Below are 14231 nucleotides of genomic sequence, written 5' to 3'. Positions count from 1 at the left end.
TGTTCATTTTAGTTGTCACTTTACAGATTTATTATTAATTGCTGAGAAGTCAGAAGTCCCCAAAGAATTGCTTTTCCTTTCCTTGTTATTTGTATAGTGTTCCTATTAAAGGAAAACTTTTGGTTAGGAAATGCCAATGTTTCTCAGCTATTTCTCAGGCTAACCAGGTGGGGTTCCGGAGAACTCCTCCCCTCCCAGCGGCCGTCTACCTACACGCCGTCCATTCACCAAACCTGTATTGGACACTTGTATTGATCACCCTCCACCCAACTGGCAGCGAGATGCCCGTCCCTGATGCGGGGAGCATGGGTTGCCCCTGGCGTGCTCTATGGACTCAGTCATCCCAACTTTTGCTGGGGCCAACTGGAGTGCAACACCAGTGGGAATGAATGCACTGGCCATGGTGGTACGTCAGGCATTTGCCAATTAAGGAGGAAGCAGTAATTTAGAAGCTAGAACTGGAAGGTCATAGACAGGGCGATCGGTGCATTGAAGAAAGATAGTCAAGGCTAATGGTAATCAATCACCAAATAAGGCCAAATGGGAAGGCTGTGCCAAATGGCCCAAAACAATTGGAAGAGTACAAGTGTCCCTGAGAAGGCTGAATTGTCATTCTGTCAAGCCTGCTATGCCGAGGTCATGGCCCTGAGTTGGGCAGAGTAGAATCCTGAGACCACAGTGGGGACATCTAGGTCAGTAAAATCTTGAATCTCTAGATCCCTCTGAACCTTCTGGGCCCACAGAAGTGATGTGTTTCTCACTGTTAAAGGCTAGCACTCCCTCTTTCTTTAAGACGATGCCACCAGGCCAATAAGTAGGGTTGAGCCCTTCCATAGCCTAGCTGGAGAAGTGATGGGCCTGTGAAGGAAGGAAAGGGACCATAGTCTGAGGGAGCTACAAGACCTCGACACCATTCTCTGGCACGAGCTGGGAGATTATATGTGGGGAAGGATTCTGAGGGTTCTAGATCAGTGCACATGGGAAAGGATTCTGCGGGTTCTAGATCAGTTCACGTGGGGGAGGATCCTGAGGGTTCCAGACCAGTGTATGTGGGGGAAGATTCTGAGAGAGGGTGCTGGATTGGATGAGTAGATCCTGAGGATCCGGAGGGTTCCAGATCAGTGTAGATCCTGAGGATCCTGAGGGTTCCAGATCAGTGTATGTGGGGGGAAGATCTTGAGGGTTCTAGATCAGTGTATGTGGGGGAAGATTCTGAGAGAGGGTGCTGGATCAGTAGATCAGTGTCCATGGGGGGGAGATTCTGAGAGTTCTGGGATTCTAAATCAGTGTACAGGGGGGTCCTGAGCATTCTAGATCATCGTACATGGGGGAGGGTTCTGAGGGTTCTAGATCAGTATATGTGGGGGAAGATCCTGAGGGTTCTAGATCAGTGTGCATGGGGGAGAATTTGGAGGGTTCTAGATCAGTTCGTGTGGGGGAGGATCCTGAGGGTTCCAGATCCGTGTACATGGGGGGAGGATTCTGAGGGTTCTAGACCAGTGTGTGTGTGGGAAGATTCTGAGAGAGGGTGCTGGATCAGTAGATCAGTGTCCATTGGGGGGGGAGATTCTGAGAGTTCTGGGATTCTAAATCACTGTACAGGGGGGTCCTGAGCATTCTAGATCAGTGTACATGGGGGAGGGTTATAGATCCATGTATGTGGGGGGGATTCTGAGAGAGGGTTCTAAATCAGTAGATGAGTGTCCTGAGGTTTCTAGATCAGTGTACATGGGGGGAAGATCCTGAGGGTTCTAGATCAGTGTACATGGGGGAGAATTCTGAGGGTTCTGGGATTGTAGATCAGTGTATGTGGGAAAGGGTTCTGATGATTCTAGATCTGTGTATGCGGGAAAGGATTCTGAGGGTTCTAGATCAGGAGAGGACATAAAGTTGGATGATGGAAGCAAATCAATGTGGGACTACGCTTTCCTGATATAGGATTTAATATCCTTGTAAAGATCCTGGGAGATGGTGCTAATATACTGCAAAGATGGCTCTTAGAAGCCTGGAAACGGAGGCTTCTAACGGAGGTAGAAGCCTTCTAACTGAGGTAGAAATGTCAAATGCTGTGGCAGTGAAAGAAGGAATCATAAGTCTCAGAGAAGTGGGTATGCTGGAGTGGAAATCTTATCTAAAGGTTTTCCGGAAAGCTCACCAACGACTGTGTTTGGTGGGCAGGTCTGACAACACTCTGTTTTCCAAAGTAATAAGGTACATGCTGGAGAAAGGAGCCCCAGCATCCTTGGGAAGCTCAGCGGTGACTCCTCTACAGGCCAGGGCTGCTCTCGAGAGACACTGTGACGGAACCGGGTTCTCTTACAGAAGTGGAAATTATAGATTCCCCAAAGAATTAAGGCCAGGTGGTGGCACATATGTGTCAGAAGCAAAATGGAGCATGATTATTATTATAGCGAGAGGCAAGGTCAGAGTGATAGCCATAGGACCAGACTCTCGGGGACCTATGGGGATGGTCAGAACACGGTCAGAACACGGTATCCCTAGGGGCCACGAGGGATAAGTACCATGGGTATTGCTCAGATATGCAATCAAAACAATCAAGGATGGAGGGCCAGGAGGCTGAGGGCAACTGTCATAATTTAAAAAGTAATAATTTTTTGACTACTTTCCAGACATGAGACAGTTTTCGGACCCAAAACTGACTACAGAAGAGGCCAAGTCTCCATGGTCTCTGCCATAGAAGGACCCCACAGCTCCATGGCAAGGGGGTATGATAACCATTCCCCCCATCCCTATTGTCATTTACTTGGGTAGCTGGGTTTACTGATGAAAAGGGAATGTTCCGACATTTCAGTGAACGCTCTATATAGGTTCAGAGTTGAAATCGATTCCCAAAGTGTTATCAGGGCTTTCTGTAAGATTAGGGAGGCAAATGGAAGCCAGGTAATAAATGTCGTCCTGGATTCGGTATGGTTTACAGCATCTACGACGGAAATGCACCAATCAACCAATTAGGCAGAATGGCTTGACCAGTGATGTAGGCTAGCCTCTCTCACTGGTCACTCTGGTGCTAGTGAGACAGCTGCATGGATGGAGTAGTCTTGTTGGCGGGGGAGGCTATGTGGACACAGCAGTGGGGACTCTGACTCGACAAGGCTGCTACATATACTGCTGCTGCTGAACGCCCATCTTCTGGTAATAGGGATCAGTGCTAAGCTCCTGATACGTCATCATCTCTTGAGAAGACGGACCAACCACTTGGTGTCAAGTTGATCGCACTAAACCTGTTCCCCTTGGAAGGCAGAGTGATTCATCTTACCTGCAGTAGACATGTGTTACAGGTATGAGTTTGTCTTTCCTGACTTTAGGGTCTCAGCCAGCACCGCCAACTGAGGGACTCAGTGTTTGACCCACCAACATGGGATCCCATGTAACATCTCAGTGCGTCCAGTAACCCATGGAACAGCACACGAAATGGAACAGTGGGGATGTGATTATGGGGTGCACTTGACCCATCACACTCTCCATCACTCAGAAGGTGCCGGACGGAGGGAGAAACGGAGTCCTCTTTTGAAGGCAAAACTGAGGCATCAGATTGGAGACAGTGCCCTGAGAGGGTGGGACACCTTCTCCAGAAGGCGACATACACCCTAAAGGAGTAACCATTGTACATCATGTCTCCAGTAGGTACCATGTATTATATGGGCCTGGAAACCAAGGAGTGAAGGCAGGACTGGCTCCACCTTCCATCACTTTCCAAGATGTACTGTTTAAACCATTTGCAGATAATGTGATTATACATACAGTTGGCTTTAAATCTATCATCTTGTCTTCTGTTTGCTCCATCTGTGTTTTATCCCTCCTTTCCTCTTTTTTCTGCATTTTTGGAGATCAACTGAGTACTATTTATGATTCCATTCTATTTACTTTGTTGGCTTATTGGCTTTAACACTTGGTCTTTTATTTTAGTGTTTGCTTTTGGGTTATAGTCTACATCTTCAACTTGTCACAGGTAATATCATGCCAGTCAGATATCACAAACAACTTATAATAGTATATTTCCAACCTGCCCTCATCCTTTGTGTGATCTTGTTGTTACATATTTTATTTGTATATGTGCTATAAACATCAGAATACATTATTACTATTGCTTTAAATTGTCAGCTAGCTCATAAAAAGATTTCAATAATAATAAGTAGAACATTTTATATTTACTGTGGGAAGCAGGATTCACACAAGGTCTCCAGGAGTCATGCCCTAGTGTACATTATGCTTTGTAATATTCTCCTCCCCTTGAGTGTGGGTGAGGTTTGTGAATATGATGAGATCTCTCTGTGATGAGGTTACTAATGAGTTGGCCTTGAGTTAACCAAGACAGATTATCCTGGTAGGTCTAACCTAATCAGGCGAGCCCTTTGAAAGATGGTTTGGAGGTCAGAGGCTCAAAGTGGGAAGTGCGGGAGATTTTCCTGCTGACCTGGAAAGGGCATACAACCATGTCGTGAATTGTCTGTGGAGGGGCCACAGGGCCAGGACCCACGGGCAGCCGCTTGGAGCTGCAAGTGATCTTCGGCTGACAGCTAGAAAGAAAAAGGGACTTCCGGTTTACAACCTTGATTTTAGTTTAGTGAGACCATGAGTAGAGGACCCTGCTAACCTGAACCCAGACTCCTGACATATGGGAGCTGTGAGATAATAAATAGGTGTTGTTTTAAGCCACTAAATTTGTGGTAACTTGTTATGTGACAAGAGACAAGCAGTACATTTACCTGCATGGTTACCATGCTGGTTCTTTTCATTCTGCTGTGTAGATATACACCTCTGCCCGTTATAGTTTTCCTTCTGCCTGAAGGACTTCCTTTAACATTTCTTGAGGAGTTTGCTGATGATGAATTCATTCACATCCCTGAGATAGAATCTAAGGGTCTGACCAGTTTTGTGCTGTTGACTTTGGGGCTTACCCTAGGGGGATGAATTTGTCAACCTTTGTAGGTATGCATAAGTCTTTATTTCATGCTCATTTTTGGAAATATATTTTGGTTGGGTATAGAAGTCAGGGTTAACGTGTTTTCTGGTCCTGAAAACATTTTGCTCCACTGTCTTCTAGCTTCTGTTGTTTCCAGAGAGAAGTCTGCTGCCATTCTCTCTTCTGATGTATGTTGTGTGTTTTCCTCCTCTGGCTGCTTTTAAGACTTTATCACTGGTTATGAGCCAGTGATGTATTTTTGATGTATTTGTGTAGTTTTCTTTATGTTTTGTCTGCTTGGTGTTCATTGGGTTTCTTGCATCTGTGGGGTTTATAAAGTTTTAAACAAATTGGGGAAAATTTCTTTAGGGGTGCCTGGGTGGCTCAGTCAGTTGAGATCCGACTTTGGCTCAGGTCATGATCTCACAGTTCATGAGTCTGAGCCTCACATCGGGCTCTGTGCTGACAGCTCGGAGCCTGGAGCCTGCTTCAGATTCTGTGTCTCCCTCTTTCTCTGCCCCTCCCCTGCTTGTGCTCTGTCTCTCTCTCAAAAATAAATGAACATTAACAAATAAAATAAAATAAAGTAAAATAAAATAAAATAAAATAAAATAAAATACTTTTTCTGTGCCTCACTCTCCTCTCTTTTTGGATTCCAATTGTTTGGCTGCTCGAAGTTATAGCACAGGTACTATTGCTATGTATTTATGTTCACAAATCTTTTCCTCTGCAATTTCTACCTACTGTAAGTCCATCCAGGATACTTTTAATCTTAGACATTGTAGTTTTCATTTATAGACTTTCAGTTAGAATCTTTTTAATATCATCTGTATTTGTACTTAATATATACAATATTTCTGCTAGCTTTTTCATCATATGAAGTACAGTTAGAACAACTGTTTTTATAGCCATGACCACGAATTCTATCATTTTTGTGATTACTGGATCAGTTTCAGTTGATAGATTTTTTTTCTCCATGTTATAGATTATATTTTCCTCCTTTTTGCATACCCTGTATTTTTTGATTGGATGCCAGACAGTTAATTTTACCTTGTTTGGTCCTGGGTGCTCTTGTATTTCCTCTAAATATTATTGAACTTTATTTGGGGATGTGCTTAAGTTACTAGTTTGATATGTTTCCATCTTGTTTTTAATATTTGTTAGGTGAGAGCACAGCAGCAGTTAATCTGTGGATAATTTCCCCCAAGTACTGGCGCAGACCTTCTGTGTACTCTGCTGAGTTTCTGTGAATTATGAGAGTTTTCACTCTGCCTAGTAAGAAGAGGAACTCTTTCTGTCATTGTGAAACCCCCAGGAATTGTTCTTTCTAAGACTTTCTTGTGATTCTTTCCCCAGCCTTAGTTTCCTCACACATACAAGCTGGTCAGCATTTGGCTGACAAGTAGAGGAGGAATTTCTGTAGATCTCTTAAGTTCTTTCTGTGAACAGCTCTCTCATCTTTGGTATTTTGTCCTGGGAACACTAGCTGTCTTGGCCCTCCTGTGTTCCCGTATCTGTGTCCTCAATTCAGGGAGACCATGGGGCTCTGCCTGGGTCCCCCTTCCTCCTCTCTGAGCCATAGCCTGGAAACTCTCTCAAGACAGTAAGGGGACCAATGTTGGACTCACGTTTGTTTGTGTTCTGCCTCTCAGAGATCACCATCCTTCATTGCTGCCTTCCATCCTGTGTCTTGAAAACCATAGTTTTATATATAGTTTGTCTGTTTTCTTAATTGGTGCAAGCAGGAGATAAATCTGGGCTCTGTTTCTCCATCTTACCTAGAAGTCAGCCTATAGTTTCCATTTTTTCTTTAATGTTTATTTTGTTTTATTTTTGAGAGAGAGAGAGAGAGAGAGAGAGAGAGAGAGAGGCAGAGAGAGGGAGACACAGAATCCAAAGCAGGCTCGGACTCCGAGCCATTAGCACAGACCCTGTTGTGGGGCTTGAACTCACAGACCAGGAGATCATGACCTGAGCCGAAGTCGGATGCTTAACCCACTGAGCCACCCAGGCACCCCTCATTTTTTCTTTAAATAATATATTAAACTTACATTTCCTAATACATCAATTTTCATAAATAAATCTGTGTCTTGACTCTCCCTGTGAATTGTGGAAAGAAATACAACAGCACCTCCCTTTTCAATCTCCTGGTTTTGGCAAGATGTGAAAATTTCCCCCAATATATTATCATCAAATTATTATTATTATAAAATTGATTTAACTCTTCTTCCACGATTTATAATGATTTTATCATGTATGGTAACTGTAGTTACCACTTATTAGGATTTATTGCTATGTTTAACTGAATTCAAATCACCATTAGTTTTTTTTTTTTTTTTTTTAATTTTTTTTTTCAACGTTTATTTATTTTTTTTGGGACAGAGAGAGACAGAGCATGAACGGGGGAGGGGCAGAGAAAGAGGGAGACACAGAATCGGAAACAGGCTCCAGGCTCTGAGCCATCAGCCCAGAGCCTGACACGGGGCTCGAACTCACGGACCGCGAGATCGTGACCTGGCTGAAGTTGGATGCTTAACCGACTGCGCCACCCAGGCGCCCCAAGTTTTTTTTGTTTTTTTTTTTTAATACCTTGGCTTCTCCACGCATGAATTCATTATTTCAATTCTTCTTTTCATTGTGGAGTCCACTGTTGAAGGCAGAGTGCTTGTGCTGTGCACCTTGGTGACTTTGCATTGATTTGTAATCTCAGCTTTCTTAGGCTCACCCAGAATGGACCAGTCTCTCCAGGGAGGGTTCGTTTTGTCCAATTTCACAAGAGATTTGTAAGGAATGTAATATACTATGTTGTTCCTTTATAATGAAAAATGAAAAGACCAAGATACTTGTGTTCTTTGGTCAGTGTATTGTGTCTCAGTAGGAAACTTACACAGCAGGTCAAAGTGCAAAGCTTCTGTGCAATCATAGCAAGGTGGTTGTGGGGAGTGAATTGTACCTCTTTTTTTTTTACTATTTTTTAAAACTCAAGTACAATTCACATACAGTATTATATTACTTTCAGGGGTACAAAATAGTGATTCAATAATTATTTTAAAAAAATGCTTTATTTAGGGGTGCCTGGGTGGGTCAGCCGGTTAAGTGTCTGACTTTGGCTCAGGTCATGATCTCGCAGTTCGTGAGTTCGAGCCCTCCATCGGGCTCTGTGCTGACAGCTGGGAGCCCGGGGCCTGCTTCAGATTCTGTGTCTCCCTCTCTCTGCCCCTCCCCTGCTTGTGCTCTCTCTCTGTCTCCAAAATAAAATTAAAAAAAACATTTTAAAAATTAAATTTTTTGGAATATTTGTATTTATGTATTTATTTTGAGTGAGAGAGCGAGAGAGTGAGCATGAGTGGCGGGAAGGGCAGAGGGAGAGGGAGAGAGAGAATCCCAAGCAGGCTTCATGCTCAACGTGGAGCCCAAAGTGGGGCTTGATCTCACATGACCACGAGATCATGACCTGAGCCGAAATCAAGAGTCAGACGCTTAGCTTACTGAGCCCCTCAGGCACCCGTGATTCACCAATTCTATACATCACCCGATGCTCATCTGGATAAGTGTACTCTTAATCCCTTTCACCTATTTCATCCACCTGTCCTCTTCCCCTCCCCTCTGGTGACCATCAGTTGTCTGTATTTAAGACTCTGGGTTTTTTGTCTCTTTTTTTCTTTGTTTTATTTCTTAATTCCACATATGAGTGAAATCATATGGTATCTGTCTTCCTCTGACTGACTTATTTCACTTAGCATTGTGCTGTCTAGCTCCATCCACCTTGTCGCAGATGGCAAGATTTAAGTCTTTTTCATGGCTGAATAATATTCCATTGTGTATATGTACCACATCTTCTTTATGCATTCATCACTTGATGGACATTTGGTTTGCTTCCATAATTTGGCTATTGTAAATAATGCCACAGTAAACATAGGGACATACATATCTTTTTGGATTGGCGTTTTCATATTCTTTAGGTAAATACCCAGTAGTGGAATTACTGGATCGTATGGTAATTCCATTTTTAATTTTTGGGGGGAACTTCTATGCTGTTCTCTAAGACGGCTGCACCCGTTTGCATTCTCACCAATCGTGCACGAGGGTGTCTTTTTCTCCACTCCTCGCTGACACTCGTTATTATACTTTAAAAATATTTGAAGACCTCAGGGTCAGAACACCCGCCCGCAAAGTGGAGACGTCCCTACTGTGCGCACTCCGGATCTGTGGACAGAGTCGTCTCTGTTTGCAGGTATCTTGAGTGGATGTTTGGCAGCAGCCGCCCCCAACTGCCGTCGATTCTGTCTATGTGCTAACGGGATCCCTACTGCGCTTGTAACATCTTATCTGCCTCATCTTTGGGTCTCTAACAATGCAGCAGGAATTTGCTCGATTATCCAGTGTTTGGCCCTGGAAATGCTTTATCTTTAAGGTAATTTTTGTACATGTAGGATCTTTTGGGGGAACTTTGCAGGTGCCTCTCTGGTGGTGATCTTTTCCTTCTCTGAATGCCTACCTGTCACTCATTATTCGTTCCTGCCTCATTCTGCTTGTTCCCTTTTCTAACATTGGTCCTATCACATCTGACTGTGAGTATCTTGAGGGAGGTCCTTTGTGTATTTGCATACATTAGTATTTAGCTCAACGTCTTATACAGAGAAGATGTTCAATAGATACTTGTCAGGTGGAATAAAAAGATTCCCTGGCCTCCTTCTTTTCTTTGGCACCTGAATGCCCAGATCTAGACTCATGTCCCATGTGTCTTTTTAAAAAAGGAGATTTAGGGGAGCCTTGGTGGCTCAGTGGGTTGAGTGTCTGGCTTTCGGTTTCGGCTCAGGTCATGATCCCACAGTTTCATGAGTTTGAGCCCCATGTAGGGCTCTGTGTTGGTGGTGTGGAGCCTGCTTGGGGTTTTTTTTTTTTCTCTCTCTCTCTCTGTTCCTCCCCCACCTTGTGCTGTCTCTGTCTCTCTCAAAATAAAGAAAGAAACATTTTTTAAAAAGGAGATTTGGGGACACCTGGGTGGCTTGGTCGGTTAAGCATCTGACTCTTGATCTTGGCTTAGGTCATGATCTCATGGTTCGTGAGATCGAGCCCTGCATCCGGCTCTGTGCTGACAGCTCAGATCCTGGAACCTGCTTGGATCCTCTCTCCCCTTCTCTCTCTGCCCCTCTCCCACTCATGCATGCTCTCTCTCTCTCTCTCTCTCTCTCTCTCTCAAAATAAATAATAAAAGTAAAAAACTTTAAAAAAAAGATTTGGGGGGAGTGACTGGCTGGCTCAGTTGGTGGAGCATGCAACTTTTGATCTTGGGGTTGTGAGTTCGAGCCCCACATTAGGCATGGAGCCTGCTTTTAAAAACTTAGAAATAGGGGCACCTAGGTGGCTCAGTCAGTTAAGCATCTGACTTTGCCTCAGGTCATGATCTTGCAGTTCATGAGTTCAAGCCCCACATTAGGCTCTGTGCTGACAGCTTGGAGCTCAGAGCCCAGAGCCTGCTTCAGATTCTGTGTCTCCCTCTTTCTCTGCCCCTCCCCCACGCATGCTCTGTCTCTGTCTCTGTCTCTGTCTCTCTCTTTCAAGAAATAAACATTTAAAAAAAAATTTTTTAACTTAAAAATAGGGGCACCTGGGTGGCTCAGTCGGTTAAGTGTCCAACTTCGGCTCAGATCATGATCTCATTGTTGCTGAGTTCGAGTCCCATGTCGGGCTCTGTGCCGACAGCTCTGAGCCTGGAGCCTGCTTCAGATTCTGTGTCTCCCTCTCTCTCTGCCCCTCCCCTGCTCGCTCTCTGCCTCTCTCTCTCTCTCAAAAATAAACATTAAAGTTTTTTTTTTTAAATAAAAAACCTTGAGGGGCGCCTGGGTGGCGCAGTTGGTTAAGTGTCCGACTTCAGCTCAGGTCACGATCTCACGGTCCGTAAGTTCGAGCCCCGCGTCAGGCTCTGGGCTGATGGCTCAGAGCCTGGAGCCTGTTTCCGATTCTGTGTCTCCCTCTCTCTCTGCCCCTCCCCCGTTCATACTCTGTCTCTCTCTGTCCCAAAAATAAAATAAATGTTGAAAAAAAATTTTTTTAATAAAAAACCTTGAATATAAAAAAAGGAGATTTGGAAACTGATTTGAATCTGCTCAATATTACGAGGCATGGTTGACCCAAGGGCGGAGACTCATGAGTGGTGGGGGGAAGGGAGCTGTTCAAGAAGGAAAATACGTATTAAAACGCCATGGCAAGTGTATTGAGCATAAAGTTGCAGCGTCCCGAGTGGACTAAGTATGATCACTGCTCACAGCGTGCCCAAGCAGCTTTACTGGGTTATTGAGCATTCGAAACGCGTCTCCGACCACAGGACCAGTGTATCTCAGCTCCAGCTTCTTGGGGGGCAGGGGGTAACAGCTTCTATTAGGGATCTAATCATTGTCGCTCACAGTCCTGTATGTGCTTAGAGAAACTCAAACAATTCAGTGGGGGGAGGCCAGGACCACGTGTGGCACAGAGACCGTGGTCCGGCAGTCGGCAGTGAGGTTTGGCGTCAGGAGTGTTAGCAGCAGGGGACATTGGGGTGTGGACAGTCATCTCCATCATCCACATCAGCGCTGGCCCTTCTCCAGGGCTCTGTCCAGGGGCGATCCCCTCCTGACGGCTGCTTCCTGGGCTTGTAGCCCTAAGCCCACTGAACCGTGGCCGCCTGGCCGCTTGTTTGTCTCTCCCAGGGGCCGTACTGTGTCCTCCGCAGCTTCGAGTACGGTGCTCGGTGCGCCGTGGTGGTGAGTGAACCTTCGAGGCGCGTCTGCAGGAGGGGCCGTGGGGTTAGCAGAGGGGTGGGCAGGGTTGCGATCCTGGCCGACCAGCCACCCAGGTGTCACACACGCACCTGGACTGCCGGGGACCTGGAGTGCAGACCGCCTGATCGCGGCGTCATCTCACGCGCTCAGTCGGACACACGTGCGAAGGTGTGTTTGCTCCACGGGGACTCTCGTGGGCTCGCGTGGCCCATCTGGCCAGCTGGGCGTCTAGCCGGTTGGCGGGTTTCCTGCCTTCGTCGCCTGGTGTTGACGCTCAGCCTGTAGGAGGCACATCGGGTGTCTTCTCCTCTGGCAAGAATCCCTTTCTGTTCACCTCCACAAGCACATCTGGGTTGTGGCACCCCCAGGGAGGCGTGGACATGTGAGTTCAGCTTGAGGTTCAGGCGACGCAGCTGATTCAGCCACCGAATTTTGCTCTTTTTACACCGGGGGCATCTCCACGGGGTACTGGTGCCCCCCACTCCCCATTGGCCCCCTACCACAGCCCCCACACAACATCTCCCCTGTCGGAGGTGGGGCTCCGAAAACACCTGTGTACCCCTCAGCCTGTTTCCTACAGATTTCTACCCAAACGTGTACCGAAGTGGAGTCTGGGTTTCTTTCACATAGGAGTTCACACTACAAATTTTTTGATAGTACGTTTTCTTCCCTTCCTTCTTTCCTTCCTTCTTTTCTCCACCCTTTCTCCCTTCCCTTCCCTTTGCCTTCCCTCCTCCCTTCCCTTCCCTTCCCTTCCCTTCCCTTCCCTTCCCTTCCCTTCCCTTCCCTCCTCTTCCCTCCTCCCTTCCCTTCCCTCCCTTCCTTCCTCCGTCCCCTTCCTTCCCTTCCCTCCCTTCCTTTCTGCCTTCCCCTCTGTTCCCTCTCTTCCCTCTTCCCTTCCTTTCCCTTCCTTTCCCTTCCTTTCCCTTCCTTTCCCTTCCCTTCCCTTCCCTTCCCTTCCCTTCCCTTCCCCTCTCTTCCCTTCCTTCCTCCATCCTTTTCTCTCTCTTCCTCCCTTCCTTTCCCTCCTAACAAACAAAATGGATGCTTATAAAGAATTACCTTGACCTTTTAAGGGCCTATAAAACACCAAGTTGGCATTCAAGTAATTGATTCCTCTGTAGGAAATATCCATTTGCTGCAGATCAACCACTCGGTTGTTGATTAATTAATCATGTAGTTTTGCAAAAATTCTCCTTTTTATCTCTACAGGCATAAATAACCCGCCACGGGGAGGCTGGAAACTATTTGAGAGCCAACAGCGTGAGGAGCTCCATTGGGAGAATCATGTCTGTGCCCCAGATTTCTAGCTCTCTGCTCAGCTCCCACCTGGGGTCTGCCTGAGTGACGTGCCCTCGCCTTGTCCCGAGAACCCTGGTGGAAGAAGCGTCTCTGTCTGCTCTGGCACTCACTCACTTGGGAAAGATGTGATAATGATTGTGGGTTCGCGTTCCCACAGCGGAGCCACGTTTCCACGAACAGCATACTCAGTCGACACTTACTATGTGCCGGGCACGGTTATGAGCACTTTACATGTATTAGCTCCGTTAATTCTCCCAACCTTTTCAAGTGGGTCCTTATTGGGCTCCCGATGTTACACGTGAGGAAAATGAGACTCAGAGAGGTTGATCCACTTGCCTCAGGATGCACAGTGAGGTCCGGGAGCAATGGTTTGCACTGGGGCAGTCTGACTGTGGGCCCTACACTCACGATCACAGAGGCGTGACCTCCAAATGCAGTTAGGATTTATTTATTTACTTATCTTGAAGAATTCTGAGGTTGGTTTTTATATAAAATCATGCTATTGAAATTTCTTTTTTTTCACAGTTCAAAAGCATCTTTATTCAAGGAACTTTTACATCGTTAAACTATCAGAGAAATCCACAACCAAATATAATAAACTGTTAGCTCTTTGAAAGTAGTCACCCATTTTATTTTTCTTTTGTTATCCAGGATCCCAATAGATGGTCTGGAATGCATTTAATTATGCATTCAACAACCATGAATTTGTGACTATTATATGCTATTCCAGGGCTTGGAGATAAATAAATATCACAGTTCGCTTTTTATGATGAGCTACGTAGAAAAAGCTGTGGGACAATGTAGGATAGTCCCTTTGTCTAACCTGGTGAATGACAAAAGATTTCCCAGAAGAGAGGATTCCTGAGCTGAGCTTTGAAAGGGGGTAGGAATATGGGATGCACAGGAGAGGGAAAAGTCAAGGGTCAAGGGAAGAAATAGTGCTTAGAGAAGGAAAAGAGGCAAGAGAAGAGGAATGCCTTGGAGGTTAGGATGTCACACAATAACATGATAAATAAAATATTCTCAAACAACATTGCATTGCCTTTTTCTTTTGGTAGCCCATACCTTTCTTTTTATCTATCATCTATCTGTCTGTCTATCTATCTATCTATCTATCTATCATCTACCTATTTTAATTCACATCCAAATTAGTTAGCATGTCATGCAACAATGATTTCAGGAGTAGATTCCTTAAGTCCCTTGCCCATTTAGCCCATCCTCCTCCCACAGCCCCTCCAGCA

The 14231-nt window shown here is 45.5% G+C and overlaps 1 long non-coding RNA gene across 1 annotated transcript in view; it reads left to right on the top strand.

Annotated features, from left to right (window-relative positions):
* Window positions 1–14015, top strand: part of LOC123585302 — an 83339-nt gene extending 69324 nt beyond the window's left edge. The window contains exon 6 of the long non-coding RNA XR_006706046.1: window positions 12901–14015. This is a non-coding gene — a long non-coding RNA (uncharacterized LOC123585302). The remainder of the gene's footprint in view (window positions 1–12900) is intronic.
* The last annotated feature ends 216 nt before the right edge of the window (window positions 14016–14231 follow it).

Source organism: Leopardus geoffroyi, chromosome C3 (genome assembly GCF_018350155.1).
Source record: "Leopardus geoffroyi isolate Oge1 chromosome C3, O.geoffroyi_Oge1_pat1.0, whole genome shotgun sequence".
NCBI lineage: Eukaryota > Metazoa > Chordata > Mammalia > Carnivora > Felidae > Leopardus > Leopardus geoffroyi.
Note: the sequence above shows the minus strand (reverse complement) of the source record. Positions and strands in the feature narration are given on the sequence as shown.